The sequence below is a fragment of the Stegodyphus dumicola genome, chromosome 8 (assembly GCF_044657685.1).
Source record: "Stegodyphus dumicola isolate Sdum_Otavi_A_Nest chromosome 8, ASM4465768v1".
Taxonomy (NCBI): Eukaryota; Metazoa; Arthropoda; class Arachnida; order Araneae; family Eresidae; genus Stegodyphus; species Stegodyphus dumicola.
In genome coordinates this window covers 152,963,726-152,986,544 of record NC_140775.1, presented here as the reverse complement: position 1 = coordinate 152,986,544, position 22,819 = coordinate 152,963,726, and the positions used below count along the sequence as shown (strand labels likewise).

Sequence of the window (22,819 nt, the reverse complement as noted above, 5' to 3'; positions counted from 1 at the left end):
CGGCATAATTCAGAATTTAATTCACAGCTTCGGTAATAAATGCGATTAGCTGATCTTCCCCTTGCTGTTAAAAGGCTGTACGATTTCGACTGCATGAAGTTCCGCAAGAACCTGCATGGAATATTTTCTATTTAGTATTGTCGAGCAGTCCCCTGCTGGCATTTTCGTATGATGGATGTCCGATGGCGCCAACCCCTGCTTCCGGTAGGTGACAAGCTTCCCCTTCTCCTAATATTTGATGGGGGAACTAAAGGGAAGTTTTCCCCCGTAAGAGAAAAGTAGCAATCTAAACACAGCTGGGAACAGTGCTCAATAATACAAGCAAATCTTTGGGAGATGTGGGGAAGTTGTAGGAAGTGCTTTTGTTCTGCAATTAAATCACCAATGCGGCATAATGTTTAAACAGCTCTTAAGTAATTAATTACGTTGTACGTTCAATTAACGAGAGCATGAACAACATCAATCACATGTATTCAGCCCTTAATAACGTAAAGTAACCTCAGCCTTCTTAGGGTGAGGAAAAAGTTACAATCATTCTCAGCTTTCAAAGACAGCTCGTGCAAAAGTTATAACTAGAGTTTTCAGCATTTGACTCATAACCAGGGCTTAATTGCTAATATTAGTAGGGCCAGAGCCATAGACCATCAGGAAAGAGGAACAAGAATAAATAAATAAATAAATAAAATGGTTAATAAAATAATTAATAATTAATAATAAAATTTGAAAACTTTTTTTACGTTTTGCGTGTTACCTTTATTTATTAAATATCATGTTCTTCGCACTTAAACCATAAAATTCAGTTCAATAGCATTATCACAAAACAGTTTAAAAAAAGCATAAATTTAGAATTTCCGATACACAGTCTCGTACGCTGAAGATAAAAGTGTTCTTTTTTTCCGTACAGTGTTGCCATTGCTCATTTTGAAATCGTTGAGTTTGTTAATAAAAAAATTCATCAAAGTTTTACAAAATAGGAAATAGATAATAAAAAAAATTCCAGTTTTGCTTATATTCGAGAGGAGGACTATATTATTCAGAATTTGATGTCTCTAGCTACCGTTTTCTCACAGTGCGAGAAACAGACATATATTCATGCAGATTCTTCATTATTTAATTTCTTTAAATATTATACAGGGCGATAAAATTTAGTGGTAACAATTTGAAAAGTGAGACGCCGTTTATAGTGAAACAACGCAAAATGCCAAAACGAATTTTATGGCCCCCTTCTGAGCAAATTGTCCCTTTGGGCTAATAATTAATTATTAAAATAATTAAATAATTAATTAATTAATGATTGAAGTTAAATAGTTAAAAGTAAAATTTGAAATTAATGTAAAGAGATAAATTGAAATTTAATAAGCGACTTAGAATATAATTTTATTACTAAAAATTAAATTTTCGAAATTAAATATCTATTGAAATTGCTGTTTGTTACATAAAAAGGGACCGGAGCCTTCTTATTTAGGACTCCGTTGTGCTCCAACTAGAATTATGATTTATCGTGAAAACTAAGAAGTTCAGGAGAAGGGCAATTAAGTTCATAACTATAGTTCACATCTGTTATTAGTTCACATTTATCATCTGTTCATAACTATAGTTCGAAGTGTAAAAGTTTACAGTTGCAGTCATAACTACAGACAAGCAGGCGATTAGCTTGTTTACAAGTTGATTTGGTGGAGAATATTTCAAGTTGCGTTTTCTCATTTCCCTTTGGTTTAGACAAAAAAAAGAACTAAAGTTTATCCTTTTTTTTTTTTTTTTCCCTCTCTACACCGTGTCCACAAAAGTCATCCGATTTTTGCTTTCGCAACCGTTGGTCCTACGCATATACATACAAAATTGTTTTAAATGACACAGTCATCCCTGTTTTGGTATTCTTAAATTTAAAGAAATCAATTTTATAAAAAATACAAAATCTGGCTTTTTATAGGTCTCTCTAGTCCCTAGTCTCAGGAGAAAATTATACTTGTTATAAAAAATTAAACTCAAATCGGTTGTCTTATGATCGAGACTTGATCTAGATATATAATGTTAAAATCGATTATCATATTTAGAGGTCGTGCACAAAGAGGAAGTAAAGGTTTTGTTCATTTGGTTATGGCAAAGCACTCGACGGTTATCTGCCTAGGAATGCCTTCGTGCAGCATTTTCTATGGGAAACTGGCTCGTATACACGTTACATATGAGGAAAACCATGGAAACGCCCGTGCAGCCAGCCCGTTCATCGGGATTCAAACTCCGGACTGAACTACCGGCGTCAAGCAACTTCGCCTTTCGGCTGCTGGCGGGCAGCAGGTGATAAAATACTTTCATTTGTACGGTGCCAAAAATAAAATATTATATTAGGAAAGGTTTCTGGTGTTAAAAGATAGAGTGACAAGCATTTCCATGCAGATTGCTCTAAAAAGTACTGATCAATATAATTTTTATCAAAACGGAAATCTTAAACACAGAATTTGATAGAATTCGGTTTCTAGGAAACAATGGCACGATTCAGTATTGGCACTCAGCCAAGTCGTAATTATATGCGTATATGATTCCAAAGTAATAAAACCAGAGCTTAAATTGCGCCGGAGCCCGGCTGCGGTACTTCTTAGTTTTTAAGATAAATCATAATTCTAGGCGGAGCGCACGGGAGACCTAAATATGAAGGCTCCGGCACTTCTTTTATGTAAATGAACAACAATTTTAGTAGAAATTTGATCTCGAAAATTTTCTTTTTTACAATAAAATTCTATTAAAAAATCACTTATTAAATTTTAGTTTTATCTCTTTACTTTTTATTTTAATTATTTATCTTTAATTATTTAATTAAATAAAAATGAATTAATTTTTATTTAATTAAATAATAATTGATAAAATTTAATTAAATAATCATAAATTAATCTCATAATTCTTAATTATTATAATTATTTTAATAGTCATTTTATTTATTTATTTACTTTTGTTCCTCTCTGTTGACTGGTCTTCCGTAGGACTCCGGCACTTCTGATTTTAGAAATTACGCCCTGAATAAAACTTCTTGAGAATATTAATAATGCAATCTTAGAATCTGAAAACATAAATTACTTACGTGAATTTTTTTTTTCAGAGTAATAGATGTAAGTAAATTAATATTAGTAAATCGCAAAAGAATATCATTTAATGACAGTTAAAGGGTATATGAACTCAAATACAAATTGAAGTCAAATATTGCAAATTTTAAAGCTGAAGAAACACCCCAGCCAGTTTTCGTTTGACGGGAGACAAACTTTAGTGTTACAGTTAGCCCAAAGGGGCAATTTACTCAGGAGGGCTATTAATTTCGTTTTGGCATTTAGCGTTGATTCACTATAAACGGCGAATCACTTTTTAAATTGTTGCCACCAAATAGTAGAGCCTTATGTTATGTCTAAGGAAATTAAATAATGAAGAATCTGCATAAATGTAAATATGTTTCCCTCATTGTGATAAAATAGCGGTATCTAGAGTTATCAAATTTTGAATAACGTACGTCTCCGCCCCAATATAGGGACTTGGAAGCCCAAATTTGGAATTTGTTTTATTATCTATTTCATATTTTGTAAAGCATTTATCAGTTTTTTTATTAAGATACTGAAAGATTTCAAAGCGAGCAATGGCAACACCGTCTATAAAAAAATATTTTGATCTCCAACGCAAAACACGTTATCATAAAATCCACGAAACATCAGCAGAAGAGACACGGGCTCAATAGACCTTGGAAATAATTTCATTTATAGACTAAAAATAAGACGATGTCTAAAAACTTTCTAGATATATTTGAGGCCTACGCAGACGTATGAGATGTTTAATGAAAGTGAAAATGGATAAAATCATATTTAATTACTTAATTTTTTAAGCATGTTTGTGCTACTAGATTCAATCAAATTGCTAGTTTCTACTAGTTTCAGTCAGCTGCTACTTTCAAATCACTCCTTTTTTCCGCATCACTTTTCAAATGTTGCCACAAAATGTTATCGCTATGAATTATTTCTAAAAATAATAATAATAATAATAATAATAATATGAGCGAATATTAAATAAAAAATATTTGGCATACCAAATAAAATGAGTTTCTGCCAAATGTTATCGTTATGTGTTATTTTTAAAGAAAGTATTAAACAAGGGGAGCACTCTTAACACTTTATTAGGAATTCTAAAGATATCTCATATAAAATATGTTTAACTTCTACTCGCCAGTTTGTTGCCATTTGGCAAAGTGTAAAATACTTGTATTTAAGCTTTCTTTTAAATTTAATCTACCTATTATTAATTAACCTATTAAGCGATTTAAAAGCAATGAAAGCCATTCTTTATTTCTTTTATTAATTACCAGTTGGATCCGATAAAAGACACTAGCTGGATTTATTAAAAGCATTATATATTTTGCTCCTTTTCATAATAGTAACTATTTTCGGCTTTTTATTTGAAAAACGAAACGGAAAAAAAAAAAAAAAAAAAAAAGTAAATCGGCGCGAAAAGGAAGCTCGAAGAATAGAACTTCTAGACTAAAAATTGTGGAGCGGCAATTAAGCTGTATCTGAAAAATCTAAATTCTTAAAAAAAAAAAAAAAAAAAAAAAAAAAAAAAATTAGAGAGAAAACTGGGATTTTACTGTTTACTTTTACGTGGCGTGATTGAGTAAAAAGTGATGTTTAATAATAAAGACCAATATATACTGATATTATTCAAAGCCCCCACTGCCGCTAAGAATTTTCGGATACACTACACTTATGAATCAGACACGAAAAGAACACTTTGCCAACTCCCCACTAGAAAGAATGTAAGTTACTTAATACCTTTTCTGGCCCTTATATCTTCGTGTACATTCACTGTTCTTATTATATTTTTTATATTGCTTTTATATTTTTTTTATATATTTTATTTGTTTTTACAAAGTTTGCATTATTTATCTTATTTTGTAATCTTCTATGTTTATTTCAACTTTACTTTGAATTCTATTTCATAATGACAATTTCCAATGTTTAATTTTTACAAATAATATAGAACTCAAATGCATAAACATGAGGGTGTCGGGGACAGTTACTCGAGTTTTTTCGGATTTCTCTACACAAATTGAATTGGCTAAAATGCTTCATAAGAATAAATTCTTTGAGTATCAGCATTGGTTCGTAATCCCTTCTATTCGCGGAAATATTTGGCTTGACTAGAATTGTCAGTTTGGCTTTACCTTATAACTCGAGTAAAGACGAAACACCTTCGTATTTACGTATTTTTATTAATTATTGTTCAATGAACGGGATTTGGTTTGTTCCCCTTGAAAAGTCAACTAATTCCCGATCAATGACAATGATTACATGTTTTTAATTTTTCCTTTTACAATTGAAATTTTGTTCTTCATGATGATTTAATTCCAGTCCCCGTTAAAACATTATTAACATTTTACTTTCAAGTTACTTCAAAACATCTTTCAAAATGTAATCTTACCAGTACGGAATCCCTCTTTTAAAATAATTCTACTTTAATTAAACTTAGGAGATAATATAATCAATTAATCAATGTTATTTAGGAAATAAATTATTATTAACTAACTTTGCAGCAATTGCGCAAGTAGTAGTAACTTGTTTTCGCACTAAATGAATTTAAGATCATACAACATTATATATATATATGTTAGCAGGAATGAGACACAAAGCAGACAGATAAATTGTGAGCTCAACGAGAACATACAAATTTTAACAAACCTTTTGGTGCGACGCTAAAATCTAAATCCTTTCAGGTTTTTCTTCCCTCCCTCCCCCCTCCCTTTAGTTCACGAAGAATTTCTTTTTCATTTCAAATGCAAATTCACTTTAATACATTTGCATTGCATATTAAGTATTTTCATTATCTTATATTGTTATTAAATTGTTCACATTTGTATATTTTGTTAATATAAAATAATTAGCTTAAAACGAATATTTTCCGAGTTCTTTAGAACATTCTTTTTGCTGATTTATTAGATCCGGAACCAATTTTAGTTTCCTCCGTAGATGTATCCTTTTTTTTTACACTTATTCTTCAGAAATGCATCTTAAACGATAAAATATAAACAAAACAGAATTAGGTATATAGACTTACTAGGATAGCATATATGAAAGACTAAAAAATAAGAAAGTTATTTCTTTAATTTTTCGATTTTGTAGGAACTTAGTACTAAAACGCTTTAATCGCATTCTTATATACTCTCTACTCAATATAAATAAAAAGCATATTATATGCATAATTAGTACATCTTTTAAGTGTTGTTAATGATTACTATCTACTTCAAATAAAACCACTGGAATATTTACTTATCCAGCGACATGATTAAAACAGTTCAAAGGCCGGAAATGTTTAGAAAAGCTGTTTGAACAGTTACCTTCACTTTCCAAGAAAATCGTACGACTGGTAACACGGTACAATTCTTTCTCTAAATACCGCGAACAACATTTAATAATCTCATTCAACAATAGGAAAAGAAACAGGAAGTTGTTAAACAGACTGACATGCTAAAAATCTTCGGTCAGATCTTGGAGATTCAGACAGCGGCACCTGAAAAAAAAAAGGGGGGCGGCTTCCTCTACGCATGCGCAATGGTGAGCCACGAGAGTGCCACGCGACTTTAAAGATTCCATCCCTTTTTCCGCCACCCTGGGTGGCCCCTTATTATTTTTCTTTGCACCTGCATTAATACAGGCACCAGGTGTCTTCCTGCAGAAGGTCGACAGCCTTCGGACTTCCCATTATTCCAAGATAAATATCCCTCCCCCCACTTTATCAATCTATGATTTAGGATGAAGATAAAGCTGATAGAGTCGAATCCAGCTATAACGAATCTCAAGATATAACGAACAAACGTTTGCGTCCTATCCAGTTTCCTATTCACTTAACGTTATTTCTATAGTGAACCTTCCAAGGTATAGAAATCGAATGCAGGAAATTATATCTTCGACTGAACAATTGTTTCCATCCATTTTTTGGCTCTAAGAGACGTTAACCCAGAAGGGCTATTAGTCTCGAAACAGCATTTCGCGTTGAATCACTTTTCAAACTGTTGCCACCAAATTTTATCGCCCTGTATAATATTTAAAGAAATTAAATAATGAAGAATCTGCTCGAATGCACCTATGTTTCTCGCATTGCGGCGTGACCTAGAGCCATCAAATTTGAATAACATACTCTTCCACATGAATATGGGCACCTGGAAGCCCGAATTTTGAATTTGTTTTATTATCTAGTATTTCATATTTTTTTAAAGCATTTACGAGTTTTTAATTAATTAACTCAACGATTTCAAAGCGAGCAATGGCAACATGGTACATTTTTTTTTTTTTTTTAAATCTCCAGCGCGTTTAAAAAACGTCCCTGTAAGTTGACGTTATAATATTCCGGTAAGTTCTTTTTGTGCTGCATGAGGAGTCAATAGATTTCCTGAGGTTGAATGGATCAGAAGCGAATCCCTGAATCGACTGAATGGACTCTTTTATTATTTTTCTCTAATTTACTAGGCTATGAGGCATTTCCTCCTGGAAAACCATTCGCGAAAGCATCCATCTCACTGTGTATCAAAAATTCCAAAGATATGTTTGTTCTTTTAAATATTTTGCGATATTGCTGTTGAATTGAATTTTATGCCTTAAGTACAAAGAACGTGGTATTTAATAAATAAAAGTAACACACAAAACGTTTTTCAGATTTTTTAGATTTTTTTTTTTTTTTCGCATTTTGTGAGATAATCCATTTCTTTTATCAGACTAGATATATATAACGAATCACCAGTTAGCGAACTAAACTTCCGGTTCCTTGAAATTGGTTATAAAAGGATTCAACTGTATTTGGAAACTCGTCTAAGAAATTCATATCGGAATTCTTTGGAAGATATTACTCACAAACTAGCAGGGTGCGACCAAAGCAAAATTTACAAGTTCTATGTGCACCTCAAAAGAAAATGTATGAAATCATTTCATTGTCAATGAAATCAGTTCTATATACGCCTGAGGAAAAAATTTAATAAGAATGAAATAAGTTTTGTATTCTCAAGCTATTTCAATTTCATATTGACTTGACTCGATCCACTTTATCTTAGTCTCGCAAAAATCTCAAATTATTTCAGCTTTATGTTGGCTTGATTCACTTCGCTTTGCAAAAATCTCATGTTTCAGGTTTATGTTGGTTTCACTAATTTTAGCTTTTTAAAAAAAAATTCACAAAAAACATTACTGTCAACAAACAGAGAAGATGTGACGGAGGAATAAAAGGGCCTCGTTACTGCCATAAAAAATTTTACTCTACCTCTGTTTAGAAAAGGTGGATGGCAATTTTAAAATTCCACTTGGTACACTGCGGGGGGGAAAAATAAGGGGCAGTTCTATTTCTCCCGTTCTACTGGGTCGATTGACGAAATTCAAATTGAGCTTTTTGTGTCTCGAAAGAGAGACTTAGGATATATATTAGATTTATATATATCATCATTGTTCTAGTATAGGTATTTTGACACAAAATCGGACTTTTTCTGAAATGACATGTCAATTTTTTTTCATATTTCGATTCTACAACTCAAATTATCTCTAAATATTAAATTTTGTAAAATTTGGTGCGAAATTTACGGAGAAATTCAAAAATTTAACTTTGCGGAATTTTTTCAGTTTGCGCCAAGAATAATTCACTTAGAGAACTTATTAATTTATAGTAACCTATTTTCCTTTCCTTTTTCCTTATCAAAGTCTTTCTAACATTTCTGGACTGCTACGTTACGTTCCATTGCGTTACCATATCTATATCATCCACTCTCATTGCCAGAATTACGAGATATCTAATTATTCTCGCCTATCGGCTCACTATCCAGCTCTCAGAGTACTGGAATTCGATAAAACGTAAAATTTTAAATTTGTATTCTAAATTTAATTGATCTATAACTGCTTATTAAGCAAACGATCGAAACCAATAAAAGCATTTCTTAGCAATTTAAATCTTCATTTTATTTTTGAGTAATTTAGCTAATTTATACAGTTTTAAATAAATTTAATGTACAATATATCCAAACATTGTTTTTTATTAACATGTCTTGCTTTATTCTGTTCAATAGAAGAAGTATCTGATGCCATCATTTGGCTCATTGTTATTTTTCTACCTTCTAACTCCATTCAAATGGTCCTAATTTGAAAAATCTATGATTGATTTCAATTACAAGAAGTGTTTTTACTACTAAATTAATAAATTAAAATTATTTTTGAAAAATTTGAAAGCTAATGTACCCACTCTGTTGCTCCGCTACTTGAGCTCAGATTTTTTATTATTATTATTATTATTCTTGTATGTCCGTAAATTGCGCATTTTCTGTTTTCAAAATGATTGAATTATGTTGTTCTTATCTTCTGGTTAAGGTTTTATGCCTTTAGTTAATCCGCATGCAATAGTTGTAGAATTATCAACAGTTTAAGAGTTGTTTAGGTGCGGCTAAGCCTAATTTTTTTTTACCTGAACAGCCTATTTGTTTACATTTGAAACTTAGCAGAATAGTGAATTCAGTTTTTGCACATTCAGTGTCTTTTTGCCGAGTGGGACCAAAAGTAAACTTTCAGTTTTGTGCCCCGAAAAATCTGCCTTCTTGCCTGCTGGCCGAATTGCTTGCTTTTCCGCAGAAAATATAATTTTGAATGTAAAAACTGCTTTTTTTATAATTTTCAATTTTTAATGAAGATATTTTGAGGCTTTTATGTGTTTTTGGCCTTACCGCGAATGAGAACTAAATTAATTGAATGAGAAATGTATCTCTAATGAATTTGGAGGAAATAATTTTAAATGAAATGCAACAAAAAATGAGTATATTTTAATTTTCCGTACAAGGAAGTCATGTGGTGTCCGCATCAGATTTATTCATTCATAGGTATGTACATGTTTCGAGAGCATTTGGGCTAACGTCACTTATGGCTAAAAGTATTCAAAAACAGCCTGTCTTTAGAATTTCCGATAGAGAGTCTTGCGCGTTGGAGATAAAAATATTCTATTCTCTACTGTGTTGCCACTGCTCGCTTTGAAATTCTTGAGTTTTTTAATCAAAAATTCGTTAAATTCTTACAAAATATGAAATAGACAACACAATGTGAGAAACATGCACACATTCATGCAGATTCTTCATTATTTAGTTCCTTTAAATTTAATACAGGGCGATAACATTTGGTGACGACATTCTGAAAAGGGATATATCGCATTTAAGTGTTTCAAAGCAAAATTTCATTTCAAGACTAATAGCACTTTGGACTAGCGCTCCTTTGGGCTATTAAATAAAAATTCAAAAATTGATAATATTAAATAAATTCTTTGGAAAAAACACCTTAATTCGATTTGTGGCAGCTTAAATGAGCTTAAAAGATTTTTATTTTCTTTTTACTGCCTTCTAACTAAAATAATTTATTACAGAGCATCAGATTTCGCAATAACTAATTTTATTTCCCTATAAGCCACTTAACTAACTTCATCTTTTATAAGAATTATTCCACATCTTTGTAACAAATTTAATTAATTCAGTATTGTTTACTATTTTAATGCAATTTTATATTAAGTTTTTGCAAATTAAGACTATTTTAATGCAGCAGAAATTTACCTGAATCTTTAATAAACAATGAGACATAATATTAAATGATTAGCTCATTTTCAGCCATTAATTTAATTAACTGTTCTGGAATTTATGCACATTATATTTGATAAGGAAGTTGCATGTCTCATCGGCCTATATTTCTTTTAAACGATTGACAGTTGTTTTTGAATGCCATTTCTCAAGTTATTTCCTGGAATGCAAAATTATTTTACAAGTTTTTGCTTTCAATAATTCCTTTCCTTTCAATACTTACCGGGTTCAAAAGGTACGTATAATGAACTTTTTGTTCCACGAAGATTGACATAGTGATTAAAGAAATTATGGTACAAAAAAATTAAGTAAAACACGAATAAAAGCAAACATCCCAAATAACCAAAAACTGCAATAAAGAACGGTGTCCCAAACTGTTGCCATTTCAGCAGTCCAATTTTTAAAAAGAAGTTGAGTGTAGAATATCTTCTTTCTACCTACTTGAATAAGCGCAGCTACTGACAACTGGCCTTCTTTTGAATTTCGAAGGGTTGTCAGTCGTCTGTCAAGTATTTACTCTAATCCTCTATTATCTGCTAATCATAAGAGAGACCATTTTTAAATATGAATAAACTGCGGCTGCTATCCAAAGGAAAGTAGCTTTTCTTATCTTTTTCTAAACTTATATTGTTAGTTTTATATATTTAATAGGTTACGTATCAACTCCGACTCTTTTCATTTCAAATTTGTTCTATTTAGATCATTTAATACACACCGCTCTTTTTTTCCCTTTAATGTGGAAGTACAGATCGTTCCATCGATAGAACACATCCCTTTCCCCCTCTTACAGCTTGAATGGGCATTTTATTCTTTCAACCTTTTTGACGGTTAAAATGGCGTATTTCGTCATCACGGTATTTTGAGTGACAAGTAATTTACGAAGTTAGATACAAAATAACGCCTTTTATGCTTTATTCTTTTCTGTGGTGGGGGGGACAAAAAATGACGTTGGGTGAAAAAAAGATAAAAATAAAAGAATGCGGAGACAAATGGCGTAAGTCGATCCGGAAAAATTTGTTTTAGAAAAGAACTTTCTAAATAAAATGATTTTTCTGTAGTAAGTGGCAACGATTTAAATAATAGGATTTTGACTAGAATAAAGAATAACTTAAATCTTACTATTTTATTCTTCTTGCTTCTTCTGTTATCAAAAGGAATATCATAGCACATTCGAACAGGGCTGGTGCTAGATATTTTTGCTGCCTGGTGCAATCTCTGCGAATCCTATATTCTGCAGCCTTGCCTATACCTAAATTCAAAACAGTTTACCGTTCTGCTGCTTTGCGCCTTGCCTAAATTCTAAAAAATTTATAATTCCTAAATTTTGTTGTGTGTTACTTTCTAAATTCTAAAAATTTTGCCTCTTCTAAATTCTGCAGCCCCGGTGCGATTGCATAGCTTGCAACGGCTCTTGAGCCGACCCTGTATTTGTGTGTTTTAACAGCATATAAGACGAAGATTATTCACACACAGCAACTAGTTTAATACAGTTGATTAAACTACAGCTGAACTTTAAGATCCAACTGTAAAGCGCCAGTTTCATGAACAAAATCACGTGCAATGGCGATATGACCATCTGTAGCTTGTCGGAAGATTAGTCCATTTAATCGCAATTAATAAATAACAAGTAGTTTTAAAATAATAAATTTAAATAACAAGTTTTGAAACATGTTATTCAGCCAACTGATGGTTTTAAAACTGATGTCTTCTTATTTTTGGTCAAAACCCTCTTCTACTGGCTTCTTAGTGCGTCCATCATCTAACGAACATTTTCATTCACCCTAATATTTATTGAAACTCTTTTAAAATAATATGACGTTATAACTGGTGATATTTTACAAAGGTACACCGTAAACTAAGCGCCCTGTTCCTTGGTCAGTACCTTGTGACATACAAGATACAGAAGGGGTCCACGCATTTTTAAAACAATTTCGAGGCCGTTTAATTACTGTTTAAAATGTAAAGATTATTTTTTAAACATTCGATTTGATAGTTTTTCTGAACTAGTCTGCAACATGATTTCCATGATTCTCGTAAAATTTCCAGAGATATTGAATTCCATTCCTTTCCAGAGTCTATCAATCGTGGTGGTTTGTGCTTAAAAAGAACTCTTTTGAAGAGACTAAGGGCACAGTAGTCCATATGTGAAACGTCAGGGAACTTCGCAGGAATACATTAAAAAGATATATATATATGCAATACTTGTATCAGTCTTTATATTTTCAAGAAATGCGGTGGTACTTTTCGAAGTATGACCTGTTGCTTTGTCTAGATGAAGTTTCGCTCTTTGAAAGTCATTCGGATAAAGAAATAGAATTTCTCCTGTAAACATGGGTTGTGAAATTTCTCTTGATAATATTTTTCCACGCCTCTTATTTTTAATTTCCTGTTGTAAAAGAACCACTTGATAGTCAAACCCTTTACCGAAACTTTCTTTGCATTAACAGAACCAAGTTTTGAACATTTATTCTCTTTGTTCTTCACAGTGTCAGCATTTAGTTGGTTTTTGTTTTCGCTTGCTCACACAGTACTTTTATGGCATACTTGTTCTGTTGCAGTACTTTTTCCAAGTAATCGCAGTCAGTATTACTTGTTTTACTCGAAGTATTTACAAAAATTGCAGCGACTATCTATACAAAGTTTAGTGCAACAAAATGTGACAATGCCAATAAAAAACATTACACTAATGCTCACAAAACAGAACAACAAAGAATTATACATTAGATTACAGTACAATAAAACATGCCCCCCCCCCAAAAAAAAATCTCTGCCATAAAAGAAATGTACAATAAGACAAAAACTAGTATGGGGGGAAAAATGCTTTTATACAAATTTACAATAATACTGAGGAAACTCCAAAACCATCATAGCATCACACCGCTATGCCTCTAACCCCTATATTATCCAATTCTCATAGAAAATAATAATAAAAAACATTATTAAACGTATCGTAAAGGGAGGGTATGAACAGGAATCAAGAAATATACATGCTTCAACGAATACATTCTACCCCACCCCTTTTTTCCACTAAACACCTTCCTAATACAGTGTTATTTGGCGGAGAATGCTGAATTTTGAAGTCTGTCTCATTTCCGTTTTGAGATGGGATAGTAGCTTATTTGTTTATTGCATATTTCCTTTTTTATATATTTTGGGGGGGTGGCTGTACTATGTAGAATGGAGGGGTGTCCTGGAGATTTCTCTGGATGCAAAGAATACGTGACAGCTGAAAATCGAGTGAGAGAACATTATTCGAGTAGATATTTTTAATAGGTAACTGCTAATGAATTTCTTTTGCCATGAAAAATGTAATCAGTAATGACATGACCTTAGTAAAGAGCTACCAGGGAAATAATTCGCTAAAATTCTGTGTTTAATTTTACCACAGTTGCAACTGTAAAATTGTGAAACCAGAACAAGAAATTTTGTTTTTACTATAAAACAGAATTTTTTTAAGGATCAAAGAAATTTTTTAAGTATGTGATTCAGTCATAACATTAAAAATGAAGCAATGTAATCGGAAAAATAGAAAAAATCACAAAATTTTGCTATTCAAACTGCATTATTTGAAGCAAGCAGAAATTTAGCTTCTAAGTCTTTATTCTTCAGAGGGGGGGGGGGGGGTAAATGGTGCAAGAAGGCGAATGACGAACCTAAAGAAAAACAAAATCTGAAAGCTTTCAAATTTTATATTACGCCCAAAGGGGCGTTTTTTTTTTTTTTTTTAACGTTTCGTGCGTTACCTTTATTTATGAAATATCATGTTCTTCGAACTTAAACCATAAAATTCAGTTCCAGAGCAATTAGGTTTTGTTGAGTCAACCTAAGTTAGCTGTAACTTAACGTGCTAATCCAGCATTATTCTATTTAGACTTGAATTGAATTATGTTACAACATTTAAGTTTCACCGCAAGTGGTCGGTCTTACTGCAAAGCACGAAGTACGTGCCTTCCTGTTCTGAAGTTGAATTAATAAAGGGTTCTTTTCACCCTTCTTCTATGCTAGTATTTAATTCACGCCTGGGCGAGAATTCGTCACGTTCATTTGTAGGATCTAGTTTAGTTTACGTGACCTAAAAAGGCTAGATCGTATCAATTTATTAGCTAATTCAAGAACATGAAATATAAAGAGACAGAAATTTTCTTCATTCTTTCTTGCGCTCATAAATAATTATGTGAACATGTATTTAAAAACGTTTCAAGTCCGAAAACACATGTCTGCGATAATCATCAGGCGATGATTTGGGTGTTTTATTTTTTGCTACGATATTTTCTTCGGCTATATTTAAAAATTGCGAAGTTTTCTGAAAAAAAGTGCTTTATTTTCTACGACGATGCTTTAGATCACAATGCTTTAGATCTACGAGGTTTTCGCCTTGCTTTCTTTTCTCTTACGATCTTTCTCCTTTACATTGTTTTCTTCGCGACGTTTAACGTTGATTGATTACATGTCTTTGAAAATGGTCTTTAAATCGAAATGGAATGCAACTTGAAATTAATTTCCTGCATCGCATAGATTAAATATAAATATCGTAATGGAACTTATAGATTACAGGAAACACATTTAAAGGAATTGCTGAAAGAAAATTTCAGATACATCTAGAATTCCTCTCACATATTTGATACAAAGAGCTTCGTTTAATTAGTTTAAAATTGGTTACTCAAGGTTACAGGTCACCTTGTTTGCATTTGCAACATACGTCATTATTTCTGCAGAAAAACGAATTTTCCCACTCCATTTAAGACAAAATTATACGAATAAACTTTTTATTCATATGCTTATTTATACGCACCCGCTTTAACCGTAACTAAAGAGGGATCTTGAATTCTGGAATTCGAATCTCTTCAGCGTGATGCGTTACCACGGTTGAGAGAGAATTTAAAAGGGGAAAACTTTTCTTTTTAGACGTCTGTTTTCAACTAATAAGTATCCACATAGAAAAAATCTGATGTGTGCACCACATGACTTCCTTGTACGGAATATTAAATTATACCCATTTTTTTCTTGCATTTCATTTAAACTTATTGGATTGAATTAAATCTACTTCGTTGATAGCGCACAAACCACAACAGAATAAATACACACTTTAAAATTCACAATATTTGTTTACCCCAGCGACACTCTGCCACTAGCTTCACTTAATAGAGTTACATTTCTTTCATATTATAAATCAGAATGCATATAAATTTATATCATTTGAAGAATTATCTAATCGTTGCCACATGTTCTATTCAAATACTATAATAAATCTAAAACGATGCATAAAAGAAGTTAAGCAAACAAACAAACAACAACAACAAAAAAGAAACAGTTTTTCACAGACGATTCAGTATTTCTCATTCAATTAATTCTGTTCTCACTTCCCGACAAGGCAAAAATACATTAAAACTCAAAATATCTGTATTAAAAATTATGAAGTAAATCTTAAACACTTATTTCTTCGAATAAATTTTACAACGGATTAAGTACAATTTAATTCTAAATAATAAAACTTGCTTACGTACAGATGTCACGCAAAAACATTGTTAAATTGCATTCGATAGTGGTGAAAATGGGTATTTGCGTTGAAATATGATGCCTGAAATTTTTTGCGTTTACAGTACTTCTTTTTTACTTCGTACAAGGAAGTAAAAAGTGATGATACCACAATATTTCCTGATGATACCACAATATTTCCTGATGCAGTTAACATTCTATCAGACTTTCTAAATCTAATTTTTTTTTTACCATTTATTATATGTATGCATTTGTAATTTTATCATGATATGTCAGTAAAGTGACTTATTTTTTGCAGGTGAAATTTGTCAAGATGAGAAGGAATCTGAAGCATAGTCTCATCCCTCTAAGCGGTAAGTTTTTAAGTTCCTCCCCTTCATTTTCTTTTGTTTTCTTTTTCACATTAGAAGGGCTACTGGTCTCGAAACGCACATTTTATCCGAATCACTTTTTTAATGGTTGTCATTAAATGTTATTGACATGTGTTATTTAAAAGCAGAAAATAACTGATGAAGAATCTTTATGTATGTATGTATTGCATGTACGTATGTTCCTCACACTGCGGGAAAACGGCAAGCTACCGAATTTTATATATGAGTATTCCTCCAACCGAACATGGGCACCTCGAAGTTCGAACTTTGAATTTCGATTTGTTTTCAAATTATTTCATATTTCGTACAAATTTAAAAAATTTTTGTGTAAAAAATTTAGCAATTTGAAAGCAAGAAGCGGCATACTGTTCGATATAAAACATTTTTACAGCCAGAGCCAGATTGTTGCCATTGAATATTTATCTTTATCAGTTTTAGGCCACAAATTCGGCTATTTGAAAGCAGTGCTCTGCTTCTGCCTCATATAAAATAATGGTAATCTCCACTCGTTTCTATTACTAAGTAATAAACCAAGAGAATGAAAAGCAATAAACGCAGTTCTTCAAAATATATTTTCTGTGTTTTAATTTGATTGATTTCAATAAAACTGCATTTAAATCAAGAAATATAAATATTAAATATTTTCATGACATGACACTAAATGGACTCATTAAAATCATTATATACTTTTTTATGATAACTCTTTTAGACGGCCGGCCACTCGAGTGGTCAGTTTTAAAAGAAATAATATCACGAAAATTTAAAAAAAAAGTATGGCAACCCTTAACACTCTGTCAGAAATTGTAAAAATATGTTATTTTTAAATATTTTGTGATTTTGCTCTTGAATGGTATGCGGCGTAAGTGCGAAGAAAGCGATGTGTAAAAATAAGGCTAAAAAAATAAAAAATTGCGTTAGCAAAATCGAATCCAAGGACAGATTGGTAACCTGCGATGCTCAGCGGGAGCATAAAAAACCTTAACAAATCCTCTGATGCAGTGTTAAAATCCGAATCTTTTAAATTTTCTTTCTTTTAACTTTTTTTACTTTTCACTTTTGTTGTTGTTTGTTTACCTTTTAATAATGCAGCGAAATTTCGATTTTTCAAGGAAAATTGTACATTTGGGAAGAAAGTTAAACCTAGAAACTCTTATGTATTGTTAAGTAATTAATATGATGTTAATAAAAAGTGTTTATTACCTTCCCTATAAGAACATTATATTAAAAAACTAGTTTTTATCTCCCTCCCCCCGAAAAAAAAGGCTGTCTGTGTCGTTGACTACTTGGCTGAATTTTGTTTCAACTGAAAATACTCGAGACTTAAAATGTGTTTACGACTCACATTGCTTGCCGTTTCACATATAAAAAAGCTTATACTTTTTGTAAAGCTTTGCCAATTTCGGCGTTTTCTTCTGCTCTTTTTTTCCTTCTACATCTTCTTCCATTTGAATTCCTTGCAAATTCAAACTGAGAACTAACTCTGAAGACCCTGAAAATAAACAGAGATAAACTTATATGCGATTGCAACGGTAAAACATTCGCAAACGAGGCTAATAACTTACACGTCGACCACATGCGAATATTTACTGTGTTGCCAGTTTTATAGACCAAAGAAAGGTAACACAGATCTTTTTTTTTTTTTTTTTTTTTTTTTTTTTTGTATAAATGCCAATTTATGAATTTAGGAGGGAAATAGTGCGCTGCAGGAAAACGATAATTCTAGGAACGGTTGATGAAGGGTTACACAATTATTATACAGAACATTATTTAGATTACATAGAACTAATTATTGCATAGAATATAGTATCATACTAGCGGGTAAGCCCGCCAGATGAGCGGGCTGCAGCCAAAGCAAAATTTATAAGTTCTAATTTACCCCTGAAAAGCAAATGTATAGAAACGTTTCGGCATGAATGAAATCAGTTCGTTCTTTACAAGAAACAACCAATTCACAAATATATTTGTTTTTTTTGTTGCCAAACCAGGAAACAAAACTTTTGACACCTCAGGTTAATACGTATGACGTCATAATTTAAATTTAATGTAATATAACAACGTTTTCTCAATATCATTAAAAGAATTAACGTGGCAATAATACGTCGTGACAGTTATACTACCCTGAAACAAAAAAGTTGTTAGCAGCTGCTATTTACTTAAAATACTAACATTAATGAAAGATTTTCGACATACGATGATGTCACATGCAATCGCGTGCTTCCTTCAAAGTCAGAATATGACCTTATACAAGTATAATAATAATATGTTTAAAGTTTGACGATGCTATTTTTAGTCCAAAGGGATTTGAATCCCGAAGGACTATTAGTTTCGTTTTGGCATTTTGCGTCGGACTCATAAATGTCGGTTCACTTTTCAAACTGTTGCCATAAAATGTTAGAGTCCTGCATTATATTTGAAGAAATTAAATAATGAAAATCTGCGTAAATGTATGTATATTTCTCACATTGTCATAAAATAACGGTACATAGAGTCATCGAATTTTGAATAACGTAATCCTCCAACGAATATGAGCATGTGGAAGACCAAATTTGAAATTTGAAATTTGTTTTATGATCGATTTCCTATTTTTTAAAACTTTGACGAATTTTTGATTAACAAACTCAAGGATTTCAAAGCGAGCAATGGCAACGTTGTGCAGAAAAAACATTTTTATCTCCAGCGCGTGAGTCTCTATATCGGAAATTCTAAAGATATGCTCGTTTTAAAACTATTTTGCGATATTGCTGTTGCACTGGATCTTATGGTTTAAGTGCGAGGAACATGATATTTAATAAAGAAAGGTAACACACAAAATGTTAAAAAACGCCCCTTTGGACGTAATTTAAAATCTGAAACATTTCAGATTTTTTTTTTTTTTCATATTTTATAAAATTTACAAATTTTTAGTCCAAAGGCCAATTTACCAAGAAGGACAATTAATTTCGTTTTGGCATTTTGCATTGATTCTCTACAAATGTCGGTTCACTTTTCAAGTTGTTGCAACCATATATTAGAGCCCTGTAACGAAGAATCTGCATGAATGTATGTATGTTTCTCGCATTGTGATAATACAACGGTACCTAGATCCATTACCTTTTGAACAACGTAGGTTTCCACCCGAATATGGGCATCTGGAAGCCCAAATTGGAAGTTTGTTGTATTATCTATTTCATATTTTGTAAAACTTTAACGACTTTTTGATTAACAAATTCAATGATTTCAAAGTGAGCAATGGAGAAACTGTACGGGGCCGAATATATATATATATATATATATTTCTAGCCAGCAAAATCTGTGTATCGGAAATTCTAAACAAATGCTCATTTTAAAATTATTTTGTGATATTGTTTTTGAACTGAATTTTATGTTTAAGGGCGAAGAACATGATATTTAATAAATAAAGGTGACACACAAAACGTTTAAAAAACGCCCCTTTGGACGTAATTTAAAATCTGAAACCTTTCAGATTTTTTTTTTCCTTTAATAACAAACTTTAAGATTTGAAAGCGAGAAGTAGCAAAACTTTTCGAAATAAAGCAGATTTTTATCTGCAGCGCACAATTTTTATCTCCAGTGATTTTTGCCAATCGGGAAAATGAGGGCGAAAATTAGCGTTTTCAGAGTTTTTTTATTAATTTCTCTTCTAATTAAAAATCGCTCGAAGATGAGAATAGTCGAAATGACTTCCCAAGAATTTTTGGGATCCGGCGGTACCTGTCTCGAAGCTCAACTTCCCGCCTTTCCGGAGGAGATAATAAAACAGATAGGCAGACAATTACAGATTTTAATAGTGTAGATTACTTAAAATATTTATTTTTATATTTTATAAATTATTTATATGGAACTTCATCGAAGACTACTTTTCCTGTGCAAAATCTTTAATAATTCTTTTTCCTGCAGTCTATTTTAAATCTCTATTGGTTTCTGACTAACACATTTCACTTGCATAATGATAACTCTGGTGTAAAATCAAGCTAAAATTTAAGGGAACCTTGTTTAAATTATATTAAAAAAATATTAGGACAATTTATCTAATTAATTAAAAAATTTCGTAAAGCTAAAGTTCCAATTGTCTGTTTCGGCGAAACGCGTAATGGAGTTAGCTTGGTTCGACGTTTAGCCAGAAATTTCTCTTGAAAAGCCAGGTTGGACCTCGAATTGAGCTAATTTACCATTTTCCGCTTTATAATTTTTATATTTTTTTATTTGTTTTATTTGTTTTTACTTGTTCCATCGATTGGTTTTTATATGTTTTAAATTGTCACATCGATAGATTTTTAATGTATTTTTTGCCTTTAACTTGTATCCAACGATTGTATTTTACTGTGTTTTATAATTTTATTTCGCGTGTAGCCTAATTTTTCACCCTTCAATGTCATTGTTTTTTAAAAAACTGTGTTGAACTTTTCCTTGGAGCCACAACTCCTGGTAACTTTTTGGCGAGCTAACTACAATTTCTCTTCTCATTTCCTTAATTTTTCAGCAAATTGCGCAAAAGTTTTTGACCAAAATTGGTCTTTTTAGTATTGTACTTACCACCTAGCTTATTAATATTATAACAATTAATATATCCTTGGCATTACAAACGCATATACAGGGTGCGACAGCGTTCATAGTAGGATATTAAAAACACACCATAAGGCAGTAACTGTAATTTATTTATTACCTCTTATGTTAATTAACAGTTAAAGGTATGCCATTCACTAATGTGTAAGTCATTGCCCATTGCGTGGATTACTTTTTGAATATGATGCCTGTCAAATGATGCCCACTCTGTACAACACATTCATCTAGGCGGCGTTGGAAGCTTGCCATAACTCGGCGTGATGTATTCTCTGGGACACTGCCGACGGCAGTTCTGATGCGATCCTTCAACTCAGGAATGGTGGCACAGCGTATTCGGAAAACTTTTTGCTTCAGGTGGCCCCAAAGGAAAAAGTCTGCACATGAAAGATCAGGTGAGCGAGGTGGCCAGGAAATGTCACCAAAACGGGGAATTACTCTACCTGGAAATGTCTGTCGCAATGGTCTGTCCATCTGGAACTTTTCCATGACGTCCCAAGTTGAAATGTTGCCGAAATAGACGCTGGGTAGCAATAACAGAGTAGTTATTCTTGAAATAACTTTCAACAGCAAAGGCACGATGATATGCGCTTCACCGATCCATATCATTATCACATTCGAAATGGCAGCTCATTAGTACACGAATTCGGCATGAGCTGTCGCGCATTCATACAGTATGTCATTGTATACGCAAGTTAAATTACGCTATGAACGCTGTCGCACACCGTATTAATGAAATATGCCCGTGTCAGTTCGGATATAATCGTATATGCCTGTGCCAGATAGGGTTAATCCCAAATGGGAATATCAAGTGGGAATGTGCCAAAAATAGAAATGGGAAAATGCCAAAATACTTCCAAATATTTATATGACTCATAATATTTTTTTTACTAATCAGATTATAATGGAAAATAAAATATAAATATAAATCAATAAAAAGCAAAAATCCAACTGTAACTGAATTTGGCATACAAATGCACAAGATAATACATACTTAGCTGTCATTTAAAAAATTCGCCTCAGTCTGCTTAAAGCAGATCTAATGCTAAAATCTTATACTTTATCTGATAATAATGCGGATGAATAAAAAAGAATATAAAACTCAGCGCATTCAAATTACGATGAAAGCTAACTGAGTCTCGCTTGAAAGCTTCAAGAAAAGAAAAATAAATGTACGTTACGAACTGATAGAAAAGTTGTAAAACATGAGGACAAACACAATTAAAAGAAAGTTACAAACTTATCCCTTCGCTTAAATTCCTTCACTCTAGCGACTACATTACATTTCAGAATCGTTAAGCACTTAATTAAGATAAATTTCTACGCATTTGTGTCTTTAGCTTTGCTAATCGATCAGAGTAAAGTAACCGTTGCCAACACATACTCGTTAAACATTACTGCGAGTTAAGCAGCAGGAAATGCTTTCACATTTTTATAAACATTTGAAAACCAACAAATTCTAAATAAGTCTGTTTACTTTAAACTTCCGTTCATCTTAAGCAATTTGGATTTTAAAGCTCTACTTCGGTAGTAATTTAAATCTGAACTCTATTTAAAACATTCTACGATTTGCACTTTCGATAATCGGCTTAAATGTCAGATAAAGTAAAGATTTCTTTTTCTAAGCATATATCGTGACTGGAATAAATAGGAACTTACGATTTAGGTATCAAAACGATCATAAAATTTACGAAGTACGAAGAAAGCCGAATCTCTTTATTAAAAAAATACCCTATTTTTCACTTTAGGAAAGATCATAGTTATCTACTCGTATTTTTTGCTT

The 22,819-nt window shown here is 32.0% G+C and overlaps 1 long non-coding RNA gene across 2 annotated transcripts in view; it reads left to right on the top strand.

The window, feature by feature from the left end:
• LOC146996003 (uncharacterized) overlaps nucleotides 1-22,819 on the top strand; it is a 263,871-nt gene that overhangs the window by 121,098 nt on the left and 119,954 nt on the right. For both annotated transcript variants that reach the window (XR_015042903.1, XR_015042902.1), the window contains exon 3: nucleotides 16,404-16,458. This is a non-coding gene — a long non-coding RNA (uncharacterized LOC146996003). The remainder of the gene's footprint in view (nucleotides 1-16,403; nucleotides 16,459-22,819) is intronic.